Genomic DNA, 5,396 nt, shown 5'->3' on the forward strand with positions numbered 1-5,396 from the left:
TCCTCCCTGGGCTTCTGGCAGCAGGAGTGAAAAGAGAGGAGCAGAGCACTGGGACCCGTTTGACAAAACCCGGCTTCCCACGGGAAAGTCTTTCTCCACGTGCAGACATGCTCCCAGGTGCCTGGGGCAAGGGGAAGGAAATGCCATACACTGACCTGGAAGAGACCACAGGGCCCAGGCACAGTCTGAACCCTTCCCTCAACCCGGCGGTTTTGCTAGCAGGAGTTCAACCCCAACGAACACAGCCCGGGAACCCGTGGGGCAAAAACGGCTTCCGACGAACAATAGGTGCCTGCTGTGGAACACCTATCCCAAGTGGGGGTAGCCAGCTCAACAAAATGCCACACACCCAGGTGTAAGAAACAACATTGCCCAGGCATGGTCTAAGCCCGTCACCTCGTCCCTGTGCTTTGGGGAGCCGGAGGGACAGCCGAGGCACACGGCCCTGAGACCCCTTTGCAAAAAGCCGGCTTCCCACGGAGACACTTTTCCTGAGGTGCAGACCCTATCCCAAGTGGTTGTGGCAAGCTAAAGCAAATGCCCTCCACTTCTCTGGAAGAAACCACAGTGCCCAGCCATGTTCTAAGCCCTCCCATCCTCCCTGGGCTTCTGGCAGCAGGAGTGAAGAGAGGAGCAGAGCACTGGGACCCGTTTGACAAAACCCGGCTTCCCACGGGAAAGTCTTTCTCCACGCGCAGACATGCTCCCAGGTGCCTGGGGCAAGGGGAAGGAAATGCCATACACTGACCTGGAAGAGACCACAGGGCCCAGGCACAGTCTGAACCCTTCCCTCAACCCGGCGGTTTTGCTAGCAGGAGTTCAACCCCAACGAACACAGCCCGGAGACCCCTGGGGCAAAAACGGCTTCCGACGAACAATAGGTGCTTGCTGTGGAACACCTATCCCAAGTGGGGGTAGCCAGCTCAACAAAATGCCACACACCCATGTGTAAGAAACAACATTGCCCAGGCATGGTCTAAGCCCTTCACCTCGTCCCTGTGCTTTGGGGAGCCGGAGGGACAGCCGAGGCACACGGCCCTGAGACCCCTTTGCAAAAAGCCGGCTTCCCACGGAGACACTTTTCCTGAGGTGCAGACCCTATCCCAAGTGGTTGTGGCAAGCTAAAGCAAATGCCCTCCACTTCTCTGGAAGAAACCACAGTGCCCAGCCATGTTCTAAGCCCTCCCATCCTCCCTGGGCTTCTGGCAGCAGGAGTGAAAAGAGAGGAGCAGAGCACTGGGACCCGTTTGACAAAACCCGGCTTCCCACGGGAAAGTCTTTCTCCACGCGCAGACATGCTCCCAGGTGCCTGGGGCAAGGGGAAGGAAATGCCATACACTGACCTGGAAGAGACCACAGGGCCCAGGCACAGTCTGAACCCTTCCCTCAACCCGGCGGTTTTGCTAGCAGGAGTTCAACCCCAACGAACACAGCCCGGAGACCCCTGGGGCAAAAACGGCTTCCGACGATCAATAGGTGCTTGCTGTGGAACACCTGTCCCAAGTGGGGGAAGACAGCTCAACAAAATGCCACACACCCAGTTGTAAGAAACAACATTGCCCAGGCATGGTCTAAGCCCCTCACCTCGTCCCTGTGCTTTGGGGAGCCGGAGAGACAGCCGAGGCCCACGGCCCTGAGACCCCTTTGCAAAAAGCCGGCTTCCCACGGAGACAGTTTTCCTGAGGGGCAGACCCTATCCCAAGTGGTTGTGGCAAGGTAAAGCAAATGCCCTCCACTTCTCTGGAAGAAACCACAGTGCCCAGGCATGTTCTAAGCCCTCCCATCCTCCCTGGGCTTCTGGCAGCAGGAGTGAAAAGAGAGGAGCAGAGCACTGGGACCCGTTTGACAAAACCCGGCTTCCCACGGGAAAGTCTTTCTCCACGTGCAGACATGCTCCCAGGTGCGTGTGGCAAGAGGAAGGAAATGCCATACACTGACCTGGAAGAGACCACAGGGCCCAGGCACAGTATGAACCCTTCCCTCAACCCGGCGGTTTGCTAGCAGGAGTTCAACCCCAACGAACACAGCCCGGAGACCCCTGGGGCAAAAACGGCTTCCGAAGAAAAATAGGTGCTTGCTGTGGAACACCTATCCCAAGTGGGGGTAGCCAGCTCAACAAAATGCCACACACCCAGGTGTAAGAAACAACATTGCCCAGCCATGGTCTAAGCCCCTCACCTCGTCCCTGTGCTTTGGGGAGCCGGAGGGACAGCCGAGGCACACGGCCCTGAGACCCCTTTGCAAAAAGCCGGCTTCCCACGGAGACAGTTTGCCTGAGGTGCAGACCCTATCCCAAGTGGTTGTGGCAAGCTAAAGCAAATGCCCTCCACTTCTCTGGAAGAAACCACAGTGCCCAGGCATGTTCTCAGCCCTCCCATCCTCCCTGGGCTTCTGGCAGCAGGAGTGAAAAGAGAGGAGCAGAGCACTGGGACCCGTTTGACAAAACCCGGCTTCCCACGGGAAAGTCTTTCTCCACGTGCAGACATGCTCCCAGGTGCCTGTGGCAAGGGGAAGGAAATGCCATACACTGACCTGGAAGAGACCACAGGGCCCAGGCACAGTCTGAACCCTTCCCTCAACCCGGCGGTTTTGCTAGCAGGAGTTCAACCCCAACGAACACAGCCCGGAGACCCCTGGGGCAAAAACGGCTTCCGACGATCAATAGGTGCTTGCTGTGGAACACCTATCCCAAGTGGGGGTAGCCAGCTCAACAAAATGCCACACACCCATGTGTAAGAAACAACATTGCCCAGGCATGGTCTAAGCCCTTCACCTCGTCCCTGTGCTTTGGGGAGCCGGAGGGACAGCCGAGGCACACGGCCCTGAGACCCCTTTGCAAAAAGCCGGCTTCCCACGGAGACACTTTTCCTGAGGTGCAGACCCTATCCCAAGTGGTTGTGGCAAGCTAAAGCAAATGCCCTCCACTTCTCTGGAAGAAACCACAGTGCCCAGCCATGTTCTAAGCCCTCCCATCCTCCCTGGGCTTCTGGCAGCAGGAGTGAAAAGAGAGGAGCAGAGCACTGGGACCCGTTTGACAAAACCCAGCTTCCCACGGGAAAGTCTTTCTCCAAGCGCAGACATGCTCCCAGGTGCCTGGGGCAAGGGGAAGGAAATGCCATACACTGACCTGGAAGAGACCACAGGGCCCAGGCACAGTCTGAACACTTCCCTCAACCCGGCGGTTTTGCTAGCAGGAGTTCAACCCCAACGAACACAGCCCGGAGACCCCTGGGGCAAAAACGGCTTCTGACGATCAATAGGTGCTTGCTGTGGAACACCTGTCCCAAGTGGGGGAAGCCAGCTCAACAAAATGCCACACACCCAGCTGTAAGAAACAACATTGCCCAGGCATGGTCTAAGCCCCTCACCTCGTCCCTGTGCTTTGGGGAGCCGGAGAGACAGCCGAGGCCCACGGCCCTGAGACCCCTTTGCAAAAAGCCGGCTTCCCACATAGACAGTTTTCCTGAGGTGCAGACCCTATCCCAAGTGGTTGTGGCAAGGTAAAGCAAATGCCCTCCACTTCTCTGAAAGAAACCACAGTGCCCATGCATGTTCTAAGCCCTCCCCATCCTCCCTGGGCTTCTGGCAGCAAGAGTGAAAAGAGAGGAGCAGAGCACTGGGACCCGTTTGACAAAACCCGGCTTCCCACGGGAAAGTCTTTCTCCACGTGCAGACATGCTCCCAGGTGCCTGGGGCAAGGGGAAGGAAATGCCATACACTGACCTGGAAGAGACCACAGGGCCCAGGCACAGTCTGAACCCTTCCCTCAACCCGGCGGTTTTGCTAGCAGGAGTTCAACCCCAACGAACACAGCCCGGAGACCCCTGGGGCAAAAAAGGCTTCCGACGAACAATAGGTGCTTGCTGTGGAACACCTATCCCAAGTGGGGGTAGCCAGCTCAACAAAATGCCACACACCCAGGTGTAAGAAACAACATTGCCCAGGCATGGTCTAAGCCCCTCACCTCGTCCCTGTGCTTTGGGGAGCCGGAGGGACAGCCGAGGCACACGGCCCTGAGACCCCTTTGCAAAAAGCCGGCTTCCCACGGAGACAGTTTTCCTGAGGTGCAGACCCTATCCCAAGTGGTTGTGGCAAGCTAAAGCAAATGCCCTCCACTTCTCTGGAAGAAACCACAGTGCCCAGCCATGTTCTAAGCCCTCCCATCCTCCCTGGGCTTCTGGCAGCAGGAGTGAAAAGAGAGGAGCAGAGCACTGGGACCCGTTTGACAAAAACCGGCTTCCCACGGGAAAGTCTTTCTCCACGTGCAGACATGCTCCCAGGTGCCTGGGGCAAGGGGAAGGAAATGCCATACACTGACCTGGAAGAGACCACAGGGCCCAGGCACAGTCTGAACCCTTCCCTCAACCCGGCGGTTTTGCTAGCAGGAGTTCAACCCCAACGAACACAGCCCGGAGACCCCTGGGGCAAAAACGGCTTCCGAAGAAAAATAGGTGCTTCCTGTGGAACACCTATCCCAAGTGGGGGTAGCCAGCTCAACAAAATGCCACACACCCAGGTGTAAGAAACAACATGGCCCAGGCATGGTCTAAGCCCCTCACCTCGTCCCTGTGCTTTGGGGAGCCGGAGGGACAGCCGAGGCACACGGCCCTGAGACCCCTTTGCAAAAAGCCGGCTTCCCACGGAGACAGTTTTCCTGAGGTGCAGACCCTATCCCAAGTGGTTGTGGCAAGGTAATGCAAATGCCCTCCACTTCTCTGGAAGAATCCACAGTGCCCAGCCATGTTCTAAGCCCTCCCATCCTCCCTGGGCTTCTGGCAGCAGGAGTGAAAAGAGAGGAGCAGAGCACTGGGACCCGTTTGACAAAACCCGGCTTCCCACGGGAAAGTCTTTCTCCACGTGCAGACATGCTCCCAGGTGCCTGGGGCAAGGGGAAGGAAATGCCATACACTGACCTGGAAGAGACCACAGGGCCCAGGCACAGTCTGAACCCTTCCCTCAACCCGGCGGTTTTGCTAGCAGGAGTTCAACCCCAACGAACACAGCCCGGAGACCCCTGGGGCAAAAACGGCTTCCGAAGAAAAATAGGTGCTTCCTGTGGAACACCTATCCCAAGTGGGGGTAGCCAGCTCAACAAAATGCCACACACCCAGGTGTAAGAAACAACATGGCCCAGGCATGGTCTAAGCCCCTCACCTCGTCCCTGTGCTTTGGGGAGCCGGAGGGACAGCCGAGGCACACGGCCCTGAGACCCCTTTGCAAAAAGCCGGCTTCCCACGGAGACAGTTTTCCTGAGGTGCAGACCCTATCCCAAGTGGTTGTGGCAAGGTAATGCAAATGCCCTCCACTTCTCTGGAAGAATCCACAGTGCCCAGCCATGTTCTAAGCCCTCCCATCCTCCCTGGGCTTCTGGCAGCAGGAGTGAAAAGAGAGGAGCA

This window comes from Ursus americanus, unplaced genomic scaffold (genome assembly GCF_024610735.1).
Source record: "Ursus americanus isolate L20-20 unplaced genomic scaffold, mUrsAme1.1.p SCAF_115, whole genome shotgun sequence".
Lineage (NCBI taxonomy): Eukaryota > Metazoa > Chordata > Mammalia > Carnivora > Ursidae > Ursus > Ursus americanus.